Genomic DNA, 22921 nt, shown 5'->3' with positions numbered 1-22921 from the left:
CACTAAGACTTAGAAAAGAGGTCACTTTTCAAGGTCATATGCAGGTTACTAGCAGACCAAGATGGAAACCCTCATCTTCAGAAACCAGAAACATCAACTCTTAACTTCCTTGCTGCTCTGCCCCCTGGATCAACTTTATCTTCATCTTACCTGGAGGTGAGGCTTTGAAAAGGAATGGAAAGGAAGGAGACCTCTATTGAGGGTTGAAAGGGTGTATGAAGAAGGGAAGTTCAGCAATGCTAAAGGTCACCTGAGTTAATTGGATTAATGCTTAAACCATTTATAGAGAAAGGATATGTAGAGATGTTGAATGCATGTGCTTATTAAACTGAAATTGCTATTTGCTTGTCTATCCCTTAGCTCCTGAAAGTGGTTATTCAACATTTTTATTTTATGCATCTAAATAACATAGCCTCTAAGAGCGTATTTAACATTTAGTTTTTATTAAAAGGAACAAAGTTTAAAACTTTTTAGGGAACTTTGTTCCTTTAGTATAGCATCTGATTTCTATGGCAATGGCATTTTTCAAGAAGTTATGTTTCTGACCTATGCTCATCCAAACTCAAATTATTCCATAATGGTTTCTTGTTCTTGCTAAGGAGTCCATATTTCTCCCTAAAGCACTCGATAGTTATGCTCTTTGCTGATTGATGTCTTGCCTTTTATCAACCAGACAAAGTGGGAGACAAGATGGATTGGAGCAGAGTTCATTCTCTAACTAGCTGGAGCTCTGTGAGATATAAACTTTCAGTGCTAAACATAGTTCCCCATTCAGTAAGTTTACTCCCTTTGGAGAAACACATTGTTAGTACTTGCATGAAATGTCTTTGAACACACATCAAAATATTTCAATAGGGGCTGGGGATGTGGCTCAAGCGGTAGCGCGCTCGCCTGGCATGCGTGCGGCCCGGGTTCGATCCTCAGCACCACATACAAAACGAAGATGTTGTGTCCGCCGATAACTAAAAAATAAATATTAAAAAAAAAAAAAAAAATATTTCAACAATTTTAAGATAAAATCCAAACACCTATGTGTATGAAGACCTTATATCTGATATATTTGAACTGAGCTTAAACACTGAAAATACTTTCACTGAACGGTTTAACTTTTCTGTAGCCATGCATTTTTTAGATGTTTGTGCTTAGAACTCATCACCATTCTAAACATACACATGTGTACATACACACACATGAAACTGGGATGTTTTTCTCTGACTTCCTGGTGAAGTAGTTATTCTTCAAGCTCCAAAAGGACCATCCTCTGTGTCATTTTCTTTCTCTTGTCCTTATCAGATTATATTTCTCCATTTATGCTATGAACAGATTCTATATAATTCTTATTGTGTTACTCCCTTGTTTTATAATTATTTTGTAATTGTATGTAAATATGTACCTTTAACCTTTTCATTGGAGTGTGAAACATCAAAGATGGGTCTGTTATGGAAATAAGTAGGGAGATTCCTCAAAGGACTAGGGAGGGAACTACCATATGACTCAGCTGTGTCATTTTTTGGTATTTACTGAAGCAAACTAGTCATCATACTACAGTGCTACATGTATTCCCATGTTTATAGCATCACAATAGCCAAACCGTGAAACCAGCCTAGGTGTCTGTCAACAGATGAATGGATGATGAAAATGTGCTATGTACACACACACACACATACACACACACACAAAATGGAGTTTTACTCAGCCATAAAAAAAGAAATCATGTCATTTGCAAGGAAATGGATGAAACTGGAGCACATCATGTTAAGTGAAATAAGCCAGATTTAGAGAGACAAGGGTAATGTTTTCACTCATATTAGGGAGAAAAAAGAAAAAAATAATTGGGGAAGGATTTCATAAAATAGAAGGGAGATCAATAGAGTAGACAATAAGGCTCAAAGGATGCAGGAAGGGATGGAAAGAGGAGGTACTGGGAAAGGAGATTGATTAAATACGTTATGTGCATATAAGAATATGTCACAGTGAATGGCTTATCATGTATAATTGTAATTCAGAAATGATTTTTAAAAGAATGGGTCTGTGTCTTGACTTTACAGTTAGCACCTCTCACAAAGCACAGCATACAAGTAAGCTGTCTGATGAATCTGGTGCTATTTGCTTGTCTGTTCCTTAGCCCCTGAAAGTGGTTACTCAAACATTAAGAGAAATTCAGCATATAACTTTCTTCACTGGACTTATTGGATGTTATGGTTTTGTAGTTAGTCTTGAATGAGACCCATAAGCAAGATTAAGATTCCAGGTTCCCTTAGACATCATCTTCTATACTTGCCTTGGTAATTTCATGTATGACCCAAAGCAGTTATTTCTAGGGTCACCCTACAGTGTCATTTGAGCTTCACAATGTTAGGCACAGAAGGAAACTTCGAATACTGATTGAACGATGCCTTAGGGTACCGACCAAGAAGAGGGCACATCAGGTGTAGTTCTGCTTGCTAGGAAGAACACAGATGGAGAAACATTAAAAGTCTGCAGAATCTTGGAGCCCTGCAACCTACTGGTCTCATACCATAAGTCGTCTGGCACTTCATTGGAAGGATCAGCCTTCAGCAAGACTAATTCTCCCTAGGACATAGTGCTTTTTCCTACTCCTAATTACCATGCAGACTAGATGTAACTGGACTTCCAGGAATATTTATAAGTAAACTCAAACATTATTTTCTAAATGTTCAATTAATTATATGAGTATAAACCAAACAAATGTTTCAACTGGCCCCCTATACTACCTGTTCCTCTGTCCCGGGAGCCTGAAGAAGGAACCGAAAAGAACCATTTAACTGTCCCTTCATGACATCCAGTCTAGGAAGATTCTTGTAGGTTGCTTTCTCCCTGGGTTTCATTATTATCATGCTTTCTATTTTCTTCTTTGACTATTTCCCCTGTCTTTCAACTCCTCCAGGTGTATTTGTAAGTCTAGATCCAAAAGCTCATTTCTCTTTTAGTTGCACATTTTCCCTTAGTGTTTAGTTCATCCCTAGATCTGTCCATTGATCCATCATTCATGAGCTTGTCCCATGAATTTCACTCTTCAGGAAGTTTACTTAGTGTTATAGTTTGGATGTTGAATGTCACCAACATTTTTGGACGTTGAGGGCCGTGTATTAAAGAGATTTGCCTTCTGGATCTCAAAAGGTGGGACCAGGGAAAGGCACTTAGGTCCTTGGCAGCATGCCCTCAAAAGGCATTGTGGATCTGGTCAGGATATCAGTGGTTTTACTTTGTCCCATGCCCCTGCCGTGATCTGGCTGCGTTGCCATAAGCCCAGAACAGTGGAGCTAATTGACCATGGACTGAAACCATAAAACCTGAGCCAACAAAGACCTTTGCTCTTTCTAAGTTTGTTTTATTAGCTATTTTGTTATAGTAACAGAAAGCTGGTTAATACAAAAAATTGAAAGAAAGGAGTGGGGTGATCTTTATGTTTACTATATACCTCAATATTGGAGAAGCTTTTGATTTACCGGTGGAATTTCAAAAAGTTTGGAGAGCAGCAGAGGAGAAAAAAACCTAGAATGTTGTTAAGCCTATCAACTAGATAGGTAATATGTCCTGGGAGCTTGATGAAGGAACATAAAAGAACCATTTAGCTGTCTCTTCATGACTGGTGGGGGCTCAGAAGATCAGAATGCTGATAGGAATGTGGACAGTAAATATGATACTGATGAGTTTTCAAGAGGAAATTAGGATTCTTCTGGGAATTAGATTACAGTCCACCTTTGTTACCCAGTGGAAGAGAATTGTCATGAATTTTGTCAATGTCGTGACACTCTTTGAGAGATCAAGCTGAAGGATGAAGAGCTAGTTTATTTGGTAGAAAAAATTTCAAGGCAATATTGCATAGTGTGGAGTGAGAATAGTTATTATAGTGAGGATCAGGAGTGAAAGGCAGAGTGGAGAGAGATGGAAAAAAAATTTAACTGGAAAATGAGTGCATATAAAGATGGAGCCCAAAAGGGTGTGGTTGCCATTCCTGACAAGAAGAAGCTGAGTGCTCCTAGCTACTCAGGAGGCCAAGACAAGAAGATCACATGTTTGAGGCCTGCTTGAGCAAGACAGGGAGGCCTGTCTCAATAAGAAAAAAGGGGTGGGGATGTAGCTTAGCAGAGGAACATCATTGTGTTCAATTCCCAGAGTGGTTGGTGGCTGGGTTCAGCTTACATCAACCACAGACCTCGGCGTGTCTGTGCAATGATGGTTTTTCAGGTGTGCAGCATGTAAGAATTATGGTGTCATGGTGGTTTCCACCAAGATTTCCACATGAGGTCTAAAGGCCAGGCGGGGTTGGAGTCCCTGCAAGCAGCCCCTGACAGGCAATGTGTGTAGTTGTGAGAATCAACCTGAGACTGCCATGAAGACCCCCAGGAAGGCAGAGGTGGCCGCAATGCACAATGCCTGCCGAGGGAAGCTGCAAGCAGTGTGCAAGCTTCTATCCAAGGTAGAGGCCATGTGTCGGCTGCAATGATCCGAGCCTTTGGGAATCCACTGCTCACCACAGCATTCCCTTGGGGCTAGCATGGAGATTTGGGATTTAATATTCACCCTGCTGGGTTTTAGTCGTGCTTTGGTCTGATTCCTCCTATTTTCCTATAGTCCTCTCTTTTGAAATAGTACCATGCACCCTGTGCCTGACACACCTCTGTACTTTGGAAATACGCAACTTTCATTTTGACTTTTCAGGTGCTCACAGCTGAGTTTACCTTGAGTCTTGAGGAGTTTGTAGATTTGGACTTTGGAGCAGTGCTGGAACAGTCATGATTGTGAGATTCTCGGGGATGGGCGAAATGCACTTCCCATTGTGAGCTGGACTTGAATTTTGGGAGCCAGGTGCAGAATTCTATGGCTTGAACCTGGAATGTCACCCACAGGCCCATGTAAAGTCTTGGTCCCCAGGGTAGTGCTCCTGGGAGGGGAGGTGATGGGACCTTTAGCAGATGGGCCCAGTGAGAAGCACTTAGGTTCTTAGGGACTTTCCATCAGAGGGATATGGAACCACAATTCCTTCCTCATTTCTTGCTTTCTGGCAATGAGTTAAGTGATTTTGACCTGCCATGTGCTCTCTGATGATGTGCCAGAACAGCAGGACAGGTATGTCATGAAGCGGGACCTCCCAAACTGTGGGCTCCATCACAACTCTATTATCTCAAGTGCTTTGTTTTAGTCACAGAGAACTGAGTAATGTTTTTGGCTACACCAATGAAGTTGTCAACCACTCTAACTCTCTGACAACACTTGCTCCTATCTAATCTTTTTTAGAAATGTTCATCTTCTAACTCACTATGCACTTAAATCACCTGTTGTGTTTACATTTCATGAAAAAGACTCATAAACTAGATTTTTGCCTATTTTGTTTAATAATGCACCCCATCTGGAACATAGTAGGTATGGAAAAACTGAGCAAAAGAACAAATACATTTCTTTTATAGCTATTCATAGCATGGTCTGGGGCTTGGCTTACTGACCAAGATTCTTATTAAATGAATTCTGTCTTTTTGTTTCATAAAAAATTCATCTAGATTATCTTCAAAGCGCAAAAATCAATCTTTCTGGATGCTGGCTTTAATTGAGCAAAAAACGGGTGGATTAAAAGAATGCTTATGGAACACTCAGAAATTTTTTTTTCAAACTCATCTTCCTGGTAAGAGATTGTTCTTGTAAAAAATAATATAATTCTTTCATATTTGATATGATCTATTTTCTAAATATTGGACTTCATTATATTAAGAAATTTGCCCTATTTATTTTTTTTAATTCAAAAAGGCAACCTGATCTGTAATGTAGCATGCATGTCAACAGAACAAATTTATGGATCACCTACTGCATTCCAGACCCTGAAGCTAATTCTGGGGTTCCAGGATAAATAGAATATTAATTGTGTTTTGTGTAGGTCAATGGCTGGGCAAGTCTCAGTTATAAATATCCTATGTATCTATATGTGTAAGTATGTTTTTATACGCAAGTTCATGTTTAAGTATATAAATATGTTTGCATATATTCAACATAATAAACAAACTTGATTAGGTTTCCTTCTCTCTTTAAACATTGTCTTTGGGCAATAACTTTATCTTTTGAGTCCAGGAAGCATAATTTCATACATCAACCAGCTTTCCTACAAAGCAATTTTGAAACCTGATACTAATTGCTTCCTGTAAATCCTTGTTTTAGGACGTGAATTTTAGGGTTAGCTGTAACTTTAATACAGTGCTTTTGTCACTTAAAATGACATCCTGAAAGTTTAGTCACACTAATGGTGCTTTATTCAAAACAAAATTACAAGATTTCTTTCCCACAACACTAGTAGCTCATGTCATCAGGGGGCTGGGCTCTTGAATCCTATGGGAGAAATGCTTTATTTTGTGAGGAATTTCAGTGATCCTTAAAATGTTGTTGTGCAACTTCCTTCTCTTCTGAGCTGGTGGAGAAATCTGCCTTAGTTCTTTTCTACTCCCAGCCATGCAATTTTATATAATTATAAATACCGCCTACACCTCTATTACTGTGACATGAAATCTCAAGCTTGAAGACAAGATGCATTTATATCAGCATGTTAACATTATTATTGGAAGAAAAAGCAGCTCTGATGTGATTCTTCTTATAGACAAGGAAATAACTCCTTCCCCTTTTCATCCTACTTCATGCTCTGAACTAGGGTTATTCAGTTTCTTTTTCATCTCCTCAGAATTCTGCACAGTTCTATAAGACTGTTTAGCCATTATGAGAGAAAGAAATACAGAAAACACTATGAAGGCCCTTGGAGGGTTTATTTTCTTCACTCCCTGCTAAGCTGATAGCTTAAAAAGGCACATCCTGTTTATGGCTCCTACTCCCTTAGGATTATTTTTTTCCCAGTACTGGGGATTGAACCCAGGGGAGCTCTACTGGTGAACTACACCTCAGCCCTTTTAATATTTTATTTTAAAAAAATGGTTGAGGCTGGCCTTGAACTTGTGATCCTCCTGCCTCAGTCTCCCACGTTGCTGGGATTACAGGTATGCCATGCCATACCTGGTAAATTCATAACACTCCTATGTAGAACTCAACAAGGAGAGCTAAGAAGGGCTCCTCATGTCCAGGTCATCTCTGGTGCAGCTGGTGAGTGCTTTGGCATGAAGCTCTTGGATAGAGGAGTTGGCCTGTAGCCTCACCAGCAGGTAACTTTATTCTAACAGGCCCTTTCTGACTTATTTATAAAGCTTTATACCTTTTAAGGTTTTAACAATACAGGTAAGTGAGTTAAAAGGGGTAGGAGTTGGAATGACATAGGAAAAATTTAAGCCAATTACAAGAACTAAAGGATAGAGTTCACTTCTATTGGGACATCTGATTTTTTTTGCATAGACAGTGGCAGACAGGGTGGTCATGCTCTTACATTTCAAGGCACAAAAGGAGAAAGCAGAAGTAAATGCAAAAGAATTATAGAGCAGAACTTTGAGGGTTTTGGAGCCCAGGCACGGTTTATGAGATTTACACCCCTCACCCCCAGGAGGAGTGCACTTTTTTCCTTTCTTTTTTTTTAATTTTTAACTCATTAAAACAAGGTCAAGAATGACAGTGCTGGAAGAGCTCCTGTCTCTACTGGCACAGGCTCTGGGAGGGGGTTGGGATTTTTCCAGAGGAAAGAAGAAGTTTTATTTGTTTGTTTTTGTCTTCCAGTGTCTTCTTAGAAGCCAGCAGGTTTCCTGTAAATTTTTTTTCAGGGTTTTAGCTATCTTTGCAATGAACTTCTAACAGTAGAGCATCTGTTAACAGAATTCTTCTCTTGATGTTTTACGAGTCAGAGAGCAAATAGTTCTATACAAAGACTGAGTCTGCTCTCTGTTAAGAAAAGGAGATTTGGAGGAGTGGGAGAAACGTTTGGGATTAAATAATCCAGTCTGCACTTTGCCTCTCTTGCAACTCTGTTGGAACTTTCTTTAAAGGTTGTCTAGAAGAAAAAAAAAAAAGGTTGTCTAGAAAAGTTAATTAGCTTGTCATGGCCACAGTTAGTCCATTCTAGGCAGATGATGGTCACTTAGTTCAGGATGAGAGACAAGTTTGAAGTTAGATCTTGCACAAGAAAAGTGTAATGTAGCCTCTTTTCCTGCCAATTCCTCAATCCCCAATTCTCCCTACCTCTGTAATCTTCAGGAGACACCACTGGCCCTCATATTTGCTAACACAATTTAGCAGCTCCTGGAGAAAAAGGGTGGGGAATTTGAAATAGTGATGCACCAAAGAAAATTATCATTTATCCTGTCAATTTATGATTCAGGTGTCATATGACTTTATTCTATTTAAAGAAGCAAGAGTGGCAAAATAATGAGTCTCTGCTTCTCCATACAGGATGACTGAGGTCAAGAAGGTTACCTAACATCTCTAAGATTCAGTATCAGCTTTCTTCCTTCATAGAACTGGTAAGCATTAAATGACGGATGATATTTCAGAGTCTAGTAGAGGAAATGCTATTCCTTTTTGACACAAACATACATATTTTAATAACATTTTATTGTACCTTGTTGGCTCATCTTATTGATCCCAAAAGATGGAAAGTTCATGGAGAACATCTCATGTCTTAATATTCTTGGTGTCTCATGGGCACCTGGGATACTGCTGATGAACTTCTAGCGATGATAAGTTCAAACAAAAGCAGAAGAACACAAGAACACCTCAGAATTGGCCCTAGAACTCTTGTGACCACATTCCTTCTGTGGATTCCTAGGAGATGACTGACGGATGTGACACTGTTATTTGTAAGTCTCAAGGGAAACTTGAGAGAATTTGGAGAATTGTAGTCTTCATCAGCCCAGGCTAATGCCATCAGCTCCTGCAGCAGTAATCTAAAGAAATCAGGTGGGAGGAAACATCTCAAAGAGGATAAAACTAAACCTCAGAGATGCTGAGTAACCTTGCTGACCTCAGTCAGGTAGTAAGGGGAAAAGCAGGGACAACACATCACTGTGTGTGACTCCAAACTCGTTCTTTCTCTAGGAGAAGTAAAATTACTGGTAAAATCTCTGCATTTCTTTCTCAGTGGTAACACTAATAAACTCCTGAGGTGTTGCTGACAACTCGAGAGTTCCATCCCATGGAGACATGATTCTGTTCAAGGTACTTAATTTTCAGAATAATAGAAAATTAATAGAATCTTTTGAGTCTCCAACATCCATAACCAGTTCTTCAGTTTTTCAGGTGATGGTATCTGAAATTAGTTACGTTTCAACTGAAGTCTAAAACATTTATGTGCTTTGGAATAGAGAGTTGTAGGCAGCACACAGACAGACGAGAACACTTCTGAGGACACAGAGTTACAGCCTCCTCTGTAAACAAAGAGTTTCTTTCCTGGAGAAGTTGAATGAGCTCTCAGAACTGAGAAAGTTCATGGCTCTACAGAGGATGCAGAGCTGAAGGTAAAAGCAGGGGTCAAGAGATCAGAGAAGCTTAGTGTGCTCAAGGATGGAGGGGAGAGCCTTGAAGCCTGGACTACATTGACTTTCATGGAACAGTGATACCAAGAGACAGAAGCAGAGGAAGAGAAATGCTTGATGTGGGACCTACAGGAATGTACCTGATTTCACCTTGTATGCCCTCAGGGGAAACAAGGAAATACTGAGCCATCTTCAGACCCATGGATACCTTCCTAATTTCACAAAACCCAGGGAAGTTTTCTATATCTGTAAACCAAGCATATGTATACATGGACTGTTGTGACTACTAATTTGAATTTGTAAGGTATTTCGTGTCTCACAGTAAATGCTACTTCTTATGATAAAACATTTCCTATTAGTAATTTAAAAGTTGTTGGATATTTAACTAGGTGTTACTAGCTGTAGACATACATCTCTCATGACTTGACCTTGAGATTCTTTAGCTCTCAGCAAAGTTAAATGCTCTGGGTGAAGCAATAGGCACCTCCTGAGGCCATAAGTGCTCTGTATCCTGGGGCTCTTAGGTATTGCACAGACTTAGGTATTCCACAGCCTGGGACTCTTAGGTATTGCATAGACATTTTTAACGGTAGAACAGGACTTGATTTATATAGTGTTTGTTGCTTCTTGATAGTCTCGTATTTGAATAATTTGTACCTTGAGGCAGTTGAATGCCACTCTGGGTGTTTCATGAAGAGCTTGCAGTCAAGAAGTAGATAGTACATTTTTTAACCACAGTGTTCTGGAAAAGCAACCACACTCCCACCATAACTCCAATGAAAAAAATAATTAATTGTTTAATTATGGTTTGTGAAGCATATCATAATTATTTACTTAAGAATCAAGACATTATTAAATACTGCAATTATACAAGAAGTGAAAGTTGCAGAAAATTGTACAGAAAGTCTTAAAAACATTACTGCTGCAAATCGTACTTTACCTGCTGCTTCAAGACACTTAATTTTCTCCGTTTTCCTCCCAGACGTGAAAGCTGCATCTCACTTTGACATTCCCTATTCCTCCTTACAGCCTTTGCATGCTTAGGTAGTATTTCAGTGTACTCATTCCTTCCGTTCATGGAGAAAAATATGGAAAATTTCTGATCATGTTACTCATAGAAAGGGTTTTATTTTTTCTTCACATTCCTTATTCACAACACCTTCCCTTCTTGCCAATTCACAGAACAAAGTTAAACAAAATTCTACCAAATAAGGCCCATTTTTTTCATGTGAATGACACATGGTTAGTCTTTTTCACTAGGATTGGTCTCTCTTTCATTTGATCTTTGCTTTTGTCTCTACTCTTTTCTTCATAGATAGATGTCTCACAAATGAGAACTTCAAGACCATTTGAACCAAAATTTTGATAGACTAATAACATAAGTTTTTCAGGCAGGCTCTGTGACCCCTGTTCTGAACAGACCACTACTCTTTTTCCCCTCAAACCATCACCTCTAAATCCTTATTTGAATAAAGCATTACAAAAATAACAGTCTTTAAATCATATAAAAAAGTTTGCTTGTTTTTGTTTTTGTTTTTACAAGAAAACCCAAATCTCAAGTAAAAAGTTCAAATGCAACCTATCTTTGGCTCAGACAACATTTTATGGATCAGTGTCCCTCTGAGAATGAAAACAGTAAAAACAAATTGGGAGAGATCTCTAGAAAGGAAAAGGAAAAAAAGAAAGAAAGGAAGGGAGAGAGGGAGGGAAGGAGGGAAGAAGGTGGGGGAGGAAGGAAGGAAGGAAAGAAAGAAAGAGAGAAAAAAAATTCTTTAGTGCTTGAAACCCCGGAAAGCATACTTAGCTCATGTGAAGCTTCATTAGTGGTTTTCCTTAATAGGAAGAATTCAGAGGCATAAAAGTGCAGTAAGCAATGATAGACGTGAGTTGTGAATTCAAATGAAACAGTCTGGGGTGAACACAATGCACAGGGCATGTGAAAAGGGCTTTACAGGAGGAGAAGAGGGTGGACTCCGTCCTGAGTAGAGGAGGCTGATTCTATGGTCCAACTGTCAGATGAGACATTGTCAAGCAAATGTCAATAAATATGTCACCAAGATCTCTTGTATCCTTGTTTTCCCTTGTCAGAGTGATCCATACACAAAATGATCCGTGGTTTTCTTGATTAAGTTACTTAATACTTTTGAGCATCTTTTTCCTTGTCTTTTTTTGTGTGTGTGTTTGTGTGTGTGGTATTGGGGATCAAAGGAGTACTCTACCACTGAGTTACACCCCAGCCCTCTGTGTCCTTGTCTTTAAATTATCATGACAATACTTAACCTTGTAGTAGTGGGTGGTTCTCACTATGGCTATGAGGCCCTGCAACCCTGCAATCTATTATGCTGTACTTCATTTGATGAAGACTTTTGGATGTAAGAAAATTCCTGAAAAATACATTGTTATCCATTAGTTCTGTGCCTAGACAGAGCTGGTACTGAGAAATGCTTTTGGTTAAAAATAAATTCTTTCCATTTATAATATAAAAATAACATCTAAGAATGTTCTGAAATTTTCGGCTTTTCTCATGCCTACCTGTCCTTTCTACCATGTACCATAGTGTTTACATATGAACACCAGTGAGATGATTCAATGTGCTGGTTGAACATGCATGCTTAGAGTTTGCAAGTACAACTTTTTACTTGTCATTTAATACATATATTTTTATATGTTAGAATTCTAGCTTTCACTTTTCACTGAAGGTCACAAGATCAGGCTCAGTTGTCCTAGGAGAAAGCCACTTAACTTGGCCTACAAAGGATCTGGTTGCCCTGGCGACTAGAAACTCTCCCATCCCACTTTTCCTAGGATGTCTTCCATTCAGCTTGCAGTCTGCATGTTTTTCTTCTTTTATTTTATTTTTACTTTAAATAAGAATGGTGTTTTAGAATAATGGTTGCCAAAAGTGTATAATAGCATGAGTCAGAAGTCCATTTATATAGGCAATCGGGATGTTATTACATTTTCTATTCCCTGTTGTCAAATAGTCTTTTTTAATACTTAAGGGTTAATTCACACTTATTTCTAATTACTTTTGGTAACTTTGTGAATTTTGAAAAAAGAAACCCTATGCACATCTGGAATTTCATTAATTAGCAAGATAGCATTATTTTGTGATCAATAAAATAACTATTGTCATAATTTAAAACAACATGATTACCTGTGTGCATAAAGATATGTACAACATTTATGTAACATATGAAATGTTCACGAACATTTTTGCAAGCATTTAAAAGTGACCCGTGTCTGGACAAATTTGGAGACAAGCCTAGGTGGTGATGGGATATTGAGCTAAAACTACATCAAATTTGGAATACCTCTGTTTATGATAGGCATCAAGATTTATACCTAAGGTTATGAAAAACCAGCCTCTGGCTTACTGAGTATTACTATAAGCCTTGGTGCTTGGCTAGCGCCTTGACTTTAGAAAAGATAATCAAACACTGAAGTACTAGATTAGAACTAGGACATACTTAATGAAGCACACAGAAGGACAGAGACCCTAGAGATGGTTTGCAGCAACTGTCTTCTTTTGCCCTTCATTGCTACAAATGTCTTTTATCCTTCTCTTATCCTTCCTTGCCAGATCCCAGAGACCCAGATCCAAGGGGCTGGGTAAGAAGTACCCCAGTGTCATACCATACAGAGGTTACTTAATAAAAGCTAGTTATCCTGAGGACGTTATGTCATAAATATCCAGTGGTCAAATGTCTACACTTTGCTCAAGTGTATTTTCAAAACCCATGAGTTCAGTCAATGACCCCAAAGGAAGAAACCCCTATCTCTCAACCTGCACAAAGTGGATCCAGGACCTAGGCATTAGAACGGAGACCCTGCATCTACTAGAAAGACAAAGTAGGTCTATCATGTCTAATTAGGAACTCACTTCCTCAAAGACTCCTAAAGTACAGGAAGTAAAATCAAGAATCAATAAATGGGAGGGTATCAAACTAAAAACCTTCTTCACAGCAAAGAAAACAATCAAGAATGTGAAGAGAGAGCCTACAGAATGGGAGAAAATCTTTGCCATCTGCACCTCAGAGCATTAATCTCCAGGATATTTAAAGAACTCAAAAAAACTTAACACCGAAACCCCCAAATAACCCAATCAATAAATGGGTCAAGGAACTAAACAGACACTTCACAGAAGAAGAAATAGAATGCTCAACAAATGTATGAAAAATGTTAAACATCTCTAGCAATTAGAGAAATACAAATTACTACCATACTGAGATTTCATGTCACTCCAGCCCGAATGGCAATTTTCAAGAATAAAAGTAACAGTAAATGTTGGCTAGGATGTGGGTAAAAAGATTCACTCACACATTGCTGGTGGGATTGCAAATTGGTGCAACCACTCTGGAAAGCAGTATGGAGATTCTTCAGAAAACTGGGAATGGAACCACTATTTGACCTAGCTACCCACTTCTCTGTATATACCCAAAATACTTAAAATCAGCATACTACAGTTTGTAGCCTCATCAATGTTCATAGCATCTCAATTCACAATAACTAAGCTATGGAAGCAACCTAGGTGTCCTTCAACACATGGATGGATAAAAACTTTGTGGTATATGTCATAAAGAAGAATGACTATGATATTTGCCAGTAAATGGATGGAAGTGGAAAATATCATGCTAAATGATATCAAACCAAATTTGAAAAAGCAAAGAAAGGCAGAATGTTCTCTCTAACATGTGAATGCTAACATACAATAAGGTGGGGGAGAATAGAAGTTCACTGGATTAAACAAAGGGGGGTGAATGGAAGGGGAGATGGGAATAGGGAAGAGGGTAGAATGAATCAGACACCACTTTCCTGTGTTCATATATGAATAAACCACCAGTGAAATGCTACATCATTACAACGATAAGAATGGGATCCTACTTAGAACAAGTTATACTCCATGTGTGTAGAATATTACAAAATACACTCTATTGTCATGTATATCTAAAAAGAACAAATTTTTAAAAAAGAAAGAAACTTGCATCACATGTAGGTAGCAAGGGACCACAAAAACAGAAGGCACCCAGAGTTGAAGCTTTTTCCTTAGCCAAAACATTTTTATAAGAGAACATGAATACTAATATCAGAAATTGCTCTTTTTCTGTGTTGTTTGCAGTGTCAGATCTTCATGGCTTGAGTTATTTTAAATTTATTATTTGTTATATCATAGATACCTGGCTTCAGGACCTTTTAGTTGTTACTGTGTGCAAATTGAAGGGACACAGAGTGGGCAAGTGATTAATGAGCCGCATGCCTTATTATGGATAAATAGTAGGGAGTTCCTTGTTGTAAAAGATTGCTTCTTTCTTTGGATGTTCTGACACAGGTGTGCTACAAATAAGCGTGGTGGCGTTTGAAAGAATAAACTGAAATGTGGGAATCGATATGCATAGCTAAGGCAGGAATCAGGAGTAAATTAGTCGACAATGTGAAGTCCTGTTCATTTTTACTTCTCTGAATTCCGTCTGAGCTACATGGATAACATTTCAAGGACTGTGAGATTGACCTTGAGCAGAGAAATAAACTGAATTGTAACAGATCAACCTAAAAATGAGTATGCCCTCAGCTGATGATTTTACAAAATTTATAGTCACATCAGATGGTAGTATTCATTATCTTTACAAGTGAATTATCTTTTTAGTTATCTGAAACATTAAAATATTGAGCTTTCCCTTTGAAGATGAATGAGGAAAAAAATGGCATAAACAGTCCTAAGCAATTCAAAATATGTGAAGAGTCCCCATTAGGTAAGTGTCTTATGTGTGTAAAGCCACCTGTGTATATATGTCGGATTGTGTAGCCTGATCTTAATTCTGACCTCTTTGTATCTCTGTTCCAAATTCATAGAGGAGGAGCTGTAATTTCTGATAAAGTATTTGGAATACTGTTCCTGAACTCAAAGGTTGGAGGAAGAATTTGGTATGAAAATTCATGCAGCTCCATACTTAAAGTTGAATTTTATACATAATTTAAGTTTCCCCTTAGTTGTCTAGAATATATTACAGCTCTTGGAGCATTTTAATGACTTTTGTACTGATTCCTCAGCTTGTGCTTTGATGGTTCCTTGGGGACATCATACGCTTTGACTCAGTCCCTTTAAAATGCCTGTGCCTTTGCCAGCCTGTCCCAGTCCCTCGCTAACATGGTCTCTCTGTATATTGAGATCGGGTGTGTTTATCAAGTCATAGCTCCAATACCACATTTTCCATGTGCCCATTTCATCAACCAAGCTGGGTATTCGTTCACTGTACTTCTTCAACATTGATGTTCCATTGCTCTGGAATGGTGCTTTAAATACTCTATTATAGGGCTGTACATGTACAGTCTACCTGTCACACTTTGTAAGCTCCCTGATGACAAGGAGCAGAGACTACAATGTATCTCCAACATAGTTCAGTTTTGCATACTGACCAGGTAGGTGCTCAATGCTGAGTCAATTCCTTTGGTAAGAGTTATTGGACCAAACCCTTTATCCCCTCAAATCTATATGTTGAAGTCCTAACCCTAAGTATCTCAGAATGTGATTTTATTTGGAGACGGGGCAAGGTGAGAAGTTTTAAGAGATCTTGAAGACTCAATGAAGTCATTAGCAGGCCCAAATCCAACATGACTGGCGTTCTTATAAGAAGAGGAGATTAGGATACAGACATAGAGGGAAGTCCATGTACGGCCCCAGGAGGAGGAGGGCCATCTGCAATCTAATGACAGAGCTCTCAGAAGGAAACCAATCCTGTTGACACCTTGACTTCAGACTCCTGGCCTCCAGAACTGTGAGAAAATAAAGTTCTGTTCTTTAAGCCACTCAGTCTGCAGTACTTTATATGGCAACTCTAGCAAATGAATATGGCGCTCGATTACACCATTTCTCCACTTTTGCAATACCAGTACACTCTCAAAAGCATTCCAGGGATCTGCATTTCAGAACCCGTTTTTTCCCCCCAAGTTTTCTGTTCTCTGTGAGATACACACTATCACATCAAACCTGCAAGCACCCTTAGTCTGGCCCTGTCCCTCCCTGGCCATCTCTTCAGTGTTTTGCATTAAAAAATGGCCAAGCTGGAAGTGGCTTCTTTCAAGGCGAAACTTTTCGATAAAGGCTCCACGGTAATCTCCCACTTTCCATGTTTATCAAGCCGCCATCTTTGGACTGTTGTTAAATTTCTCCTTGCCCTGAGCATCTCATGACTATGGATATCTTTTAAAAAAATATAATATTGTTCTTAATAGCTAACAGATTAAGAACAAGGTTGTAAATGCAGCCCGTGTGTCTCATCATGTGGACCCTGTGCCAGACTTTTGTTTCTGCTTGTCTTTGAATGTTCAGTGACACTGGCATTTTAAGGAACCGTTGCAAGCCTTTTCCAACTGTCTTCCTGCTATTAAACATACAGTGCACAACGAGGAGTACATTCCACCAATGTGTTCTCCAAAAAGGAGCTTTAAGCATGGAACATCAAAAGCAAAATGAGTTTGGCAATCTTAACACAACATCTGTTCAGGGATTTTTTTTCCCCCTACACCATGAGGGGGAAAGGAAAGAAATAAATGTATACCACAAGGCACATTAAAAAAAAAACACACACACAAAAAACAAAAACAAAACGAAGAAAGCTGTTGTGTGAAAAAGGAATAAAAGAATCCCCAAGACGAAATAGTACATGAAATTATATACTGCCCCAAAGACAAATCCACATTTTATTATGTTCTGTCTGTTGAGTGGTTATACAGGTGGCAACAGAAATATGGGGTGATTCGGGATACTTTCCTTGTGTTCCCTTGTCCTCAATAAACATCAATTACCATTGGGCAAATGACTTTCTCCATAAACATCTGAGCAGTCATATATTTTCATTATTCTGCTCTTTGTTTCGATGACCTGACTGTAGATAGGATGCCATGTGTGCCTGCTGGGATATTCATTGCGGCAACTGCACCTGTTAGGAGAATGTTTCTGCTTATTACGAACATTTGGTGAACATCGAGGCCGTGTCCACAGAAGGCAACTGTTTTTAAATTAATACTGGATCATTTGCCTTCAAATACTGTTTTTTTTTTTTCCAGTCTTTCGTAGTCCTCACATGCACACAAAGTAAAACCAAGAGAAAGGGGGAGTGCTCTTCAGGCAGCACAAGCCCACGGGGAGGCTGGTTCTGAAGCAGGGTGAGTGCCGAGCCAGTGGCCTGGGGCAGTTGCAGGTTCCCTCCTGATCTTCAGTGTTATTTCACTGTCTCTTGCTGACTGACTCCTGAACCTTGAGCCTATGCAACTGGTCTTGCCTTAGGGATCTGCTTAGGCCTCTTAGTGGATCACTTCCCTTCCCTCCCCATCCACCCCTTAATCTGATGGCTGGGGAGAAGGCAAAAAGGGAAGGGAGAGAGAAAGGATGCTAACATCTCTCTTCTACAAGAGTCCCTAGAAGAGCAGAAGTGAGAGGACATGGCAGAGAGGAAATGGCTAGGTAGACCCTGGGTCTGTCAGCTCCATGTCTACCTACTGCGTCTGTAATGTCTGATCTCTACCCTCACAATTGTCTTGCTTGTCAAGCACCTTGCCAACCTCAGTGTTCTCAAAGTTGGTTGCTAGCTCTTTACCTTGTTCCTCCAATTTATGTAAATTTTTATCAAAATGGTCTCCCTGAAACAGGACTCTTCACCTGCTTTCCTGGAGTCAAGAGAGCTCCTCGCTTCTCATGGCTGAAAGAAGAGTGGGAGCGTTTGAGTCAGACTCCAACTTGGTCTTGACCCAGTTCTGCTAGTTGCTGGTTGCGGTTGGCTTTGAGAAAGCTGCTTCACATCCCTTGATCTCATTGCAAAATGGAAAATAATCATATCTTACTCCTGACTTGTAAGAATTCAAATAGTATTCATTAGGCATCTACTGCAGCACTGCAAGGCTTAGTAACTACAACGGATATACTAAGGCTGCTCCTAATTCCCACTTTGAACTGTACACTCCAAACATAGCCTTCTTAGAACTGTACAATTCTATTTTTTTAAACACAAATGCTATAGTTTGGATGTGAAATGTCCCCCAGAGGCCCCTGTGTTGAATACACAATTCCCAGCTTAGTGTCTATAGGGGGTGGTTGAAATTTTAAGGAGTAGGGTTTCCTGGGAAGTTTTCAGGTCTGTGGGGGGCTTGCCCTTGAAGGGTTTTTGGAGTCTGGTCTCTTCTTTTTCTCTTTCCTTCTCTGCCAGGTATGCAGTTGGTGCGACCATGACTCCCTATATGGGGTGCTGCTTTGCCCTAAGCAGCGGGGCCAGACATGGACTGAAACTGCTAGAATCCCTGAGCCAAATTAAACCATTTCTCTATTGCAGTTGATTATCATGGATATCGGTGATGGAATGTTACCTAATATAACAAATAAAATCATATTGACACAAGCTCTGCATATTTATGGGGTAAGATGTGGTAATCTGATACATGTGTACCAAGTACAATGATCCAACAGGGGAATTCACACCTCCTTCTTAACCTTGGCTTCAGTAAAGCTGTCCTTGTACTGGTCATTAAAAAGAACTCAGCATTACAAAATCCCGTCAGCCTTTCTGTCTTGGTTGCTAACATTTTAGAAGCCCTGATACAGCCCTTTGAAATGTTCTCCTGTTTCCATGACACCAAGCTGTCTTAGATTTCTTTTGTTATTCTGCTTATGTATTTTTATTTCAAAGGACAAATAATTGCATACATTTAGGTGTATAATGTAATGTTTTGATATACATATGCATTTTTGAATGATCAGCTTATGGTAACTTATCTGCTATCTCATGTTTTTTAGTGATGAAAATATTTAAAATATATGCTTTTAGTAGCATCAAAATATATCATACATTATTATTAACTATTATTTACTGTTCTGTAGTAAGTCACTAAAACTTATTCTTCTTTTGCACCAAAAATTCGTACCCTTTGACCCAGTGATTTACAATTTCTACCTACCCAAGTAGTGGTTCTTTCCCTTGATCCTTTGAATTTCTTTCCACCTCTTCTATTCTATTCTATCAGATAGTGTCAGGTGTGAGGTCCTCTTGTCACAGGGTTTTGTTCCTTATTTTTTTCTGAATATAGTGTCTTCATTTATTCCTATGGCTTTTCATGCCATCTTACTATGACTTCCAAATATACATGGTTTAAATATCTCTCGTTCAAATCTAGCCTCTGATTTTTCTTATACCTAATTGCCTATCTAATTGTCTATTAAAAACATAATGGGAATCCCCAACTTAATAACTCCCAATGGAGCTCTTAAATCTAACCACCCTCCCCACGATCCCTGTACCTTTCCTCACTTAGGCCAAAGTCATCACCAGCCACAGTACTGTATCCAGGTAAAAAAATCCAGGCACCATTCACTCTTTATTCCTATCAGTCCATCTCTGAGTCCAGTTAACTGCTAAGTTCTGTCATCCCAGAACAGATGCACACTCATATAGACCTGCCCACCTGCACCACAGCCAAGCTGACCCTGTCGCCATCCTCATTTGCCTTCATTGCTGGTCTGCAGCAGTTACTCTTCTTGTGCTTGTTCCCCCCTCATAATGAATGAAATATTTTAAAAATATAAATTGCAGACCAGGTTCCTCCCTTGCTTGAAAGCAGTCACTGATTCCCCTTTATCTTCAGAATAAAACTCACTTCACCTCCAAGACTTTCACAAGCCATGATGATCCATCTCGCGCTTCTCTCTTCAGGGTACTTACTCCATGCTCTCTCCCTCCTTAAATCACTCCAGATGCAGATCTCTGGAGCTCCTTGCAGATGTTACTCTTGCAAACCACCTTCCTCTTCTAGAGATATGGCTTTGTTGTGTTGTTCTAGGGAGGAATGTACTTCCCCTTGCTTTACTGATCTTGCATAATTTAGTTCAAATGTCATTTTCTCACAGTGACATGTTCTAATCCCTTTATCTAAAATTGATCCTATTCCGAATCATCATCACACCTCTCTCCATATTTACTTCATAGCATTAGCAAATATGAATTTATCTTATGTGATTTCTAGTTTCCATATAGTCTGTCTCTTCCTACTACATTGTAACCTCTTAAGGACAGAACAATGACAATTTCATTTATTCCTGGACTCCATTTCTTAGAATTGTTTCTCAACAAAGCCCTCGGCATCTGTGGTGTGCTGAATAGTGACCCTCCAGGGTGGTCCATGGTCTTTTTCCCCTGGCATCTGTGAATATGTTAGAGCACATGACAGAAGGGACTTTGCAGGTGTGGTTAAGGTAACGGACCTTGAAACATAGGGATTATCCTGGCCTTGCTGGAAAAAGCAAGAGCATGGACTCTGCTCTAGAACCTCCAGAGGAAGTGCAGCCCACATCTGACTTCAGCTCCCTGAAACTGATGTTGGACCACTGTCCTCCAGAACTGCAGGTTAAGGATGCTGTGCTGTTTTAAACCATTAAGTTTTGTTGGATTGTTGTGGTAGCAATAGAAAATCAACATGGCGTAAGTCTGGATTTGGTCTTTTACCCAGTACCATAAACACTCACTGAATGAATGGGATTGCTGTTGGATATGGAAAGAGGGCCTACTTGGTTTCAAGGAATTTACATTATTTTTCTTCATTATTATTATTATTTTTTTATGATTCAGGACCAAAAATTATGACGGTCCTTAAAACTATTTAGAAAACATTTCAATTAGGGGTGTGAATTTTATTAGTTTTCTACTCACACATTTATATTTTCCCTTCTTTAAAAAAATTTATTTTATTTTAAAAATATTTTTATTAGTGCACATAGTTATATACATTTTGGGGGTTCATTTTGACATAGTCAGACACACATGGATTATAAATTGCTCCATTTCAGATCCTTATATATATATTTTTCTCAACCCTCCACCCTGTTCCTATTCTTCTTTGTCTACTCTACCGGCCCTCCTTCTATTTATTTATTGATTTTAATTGGTATTTTATAAATATATATAAAGCTGAAACTCACCATATATGACATTTACAGTCATAGATGTACACAGCATAAATTGTCAAATTCATTCTGCAGTTCCTTCCTGTTCCCATCTTTCATACCTCCCCCACATCCCTTTCCTCTATTCCACTTATCTTGTTTTGATTTTCATGCACCCTGCACTTTTTCTCTAAGTTCTACATATGAGAAAAAATATTTGACCCTTGACTTTGTGAGTCTCCTTTTATCTCGTTTAACATGATGCTCTCTACTTCCGTTCATTTACCAGAAAATGCCATAATTTCATTCTTACTTAAGGCTGAATAAAACTCCACTGTCTATATACACATTATTTCTTTATCCATCCATCTGTTGTTGGGCACCTGGGTGGGTTCCATAATTTGGCTATTGTGGATTGTGCTGCTATAATCAAGGTGTATCACTATAGCATGAAGATTTTAGTTCTCTGTTGATGACCTGAACCTATATCTGGAAGATCCCAAAACTCCACTAGAAGACTTCTCAGGGTGATAGACACTTCCATAAAAGTAGCAGAACACAGGAAAAAAAATCAATAACTTTTCTACTCCAATAAAGAATCTGTTGAAAAGGAAATCAGGAAAACCATCCCATTCACAATAACCTAAAAAAAAAAAAAAGATACTTGGGAATAGAATAAATCTAAATAAGGAGATGAAAGACCTCTACGATGAAACCTATAGAACATTGAAGAAGGAAATTAAAAATTTTAGAAGATGAAAATTCTTTCCATGTTTTTGGATGGGCAGAATTAACATTGTCAAAATGGCCATACTACTAAAAGCATTGTATAGTTTGAATGCAATTCCCATGAAAATACTAGTGACATTCTTCATAGAACCAGAAAAAAAAAAAACAGTCCAAAAAACTGATTTGGAAGAATAAAAGACCTGGAATAGCCTGAGCAATCCTGAGCAAGAAGAGAGATGCTGGAATGATCACAATATCTGATTTGAAATTATACTACAGAGTAATAGGGGGGAAAACAGTATGATGTTTTATTCAAGTTTTATTTATTTATTTATTTATTTTCATTGTGATCAAGAGACCTGACAAGAACAATTTTAGAGGAGGAAAAGTTTATTTGGAACTCATAGATTGAGAGATCTCAGGCCAAAACTCCAACTGGAGCCCAGAGAGGGAGAGAGGTTATCTCCTCTCACCAGGAACCGGCCCCCACCAGTCACACCCTACAGTTTACAGTCACTTTCCAGTTAATCCATTCAAGTGATGAATGAGTGCACTGATTAGGTCAAGGCTTTTGTTACCCAATCATTTAACCTTCAAACTTTCTTACATTGTTTCATACATTGACTTTATGGGAATAGCTCATATTTAAACCATAACACATATCACTAGCATCAAAACAGACATGAAGAACAAAGAAATAGAATAGAAGACATGGAGACAAAACCACATAGATATACTTATCTGATACTAAACAAAGCTGCCAGCAACATATGTTGGAGAAAATATAGCCTTTTTAACATGTGATGCTGAAAAACTCGATAACTATATGTAAAAATGTGAAACCAGATTATTTTCAATC

This window comes from Marmota marmota, unplaced genomic scaffold (genome assembly GCF_001458135.2).
Source record: "Marmota marmota marmota unplaced genomic scaffold, marMar, whole genome shotgun sequence".
NCBI classification, from domain to species: domain Eukaryota; kingdom Metazoa; phylum Chordata; class Mammalia; order Rodentia; family Sciuridae; genus Marmota; species Marmota marmota.
This window is presented reverse-complemented; position numbering follows the sequence as displayed.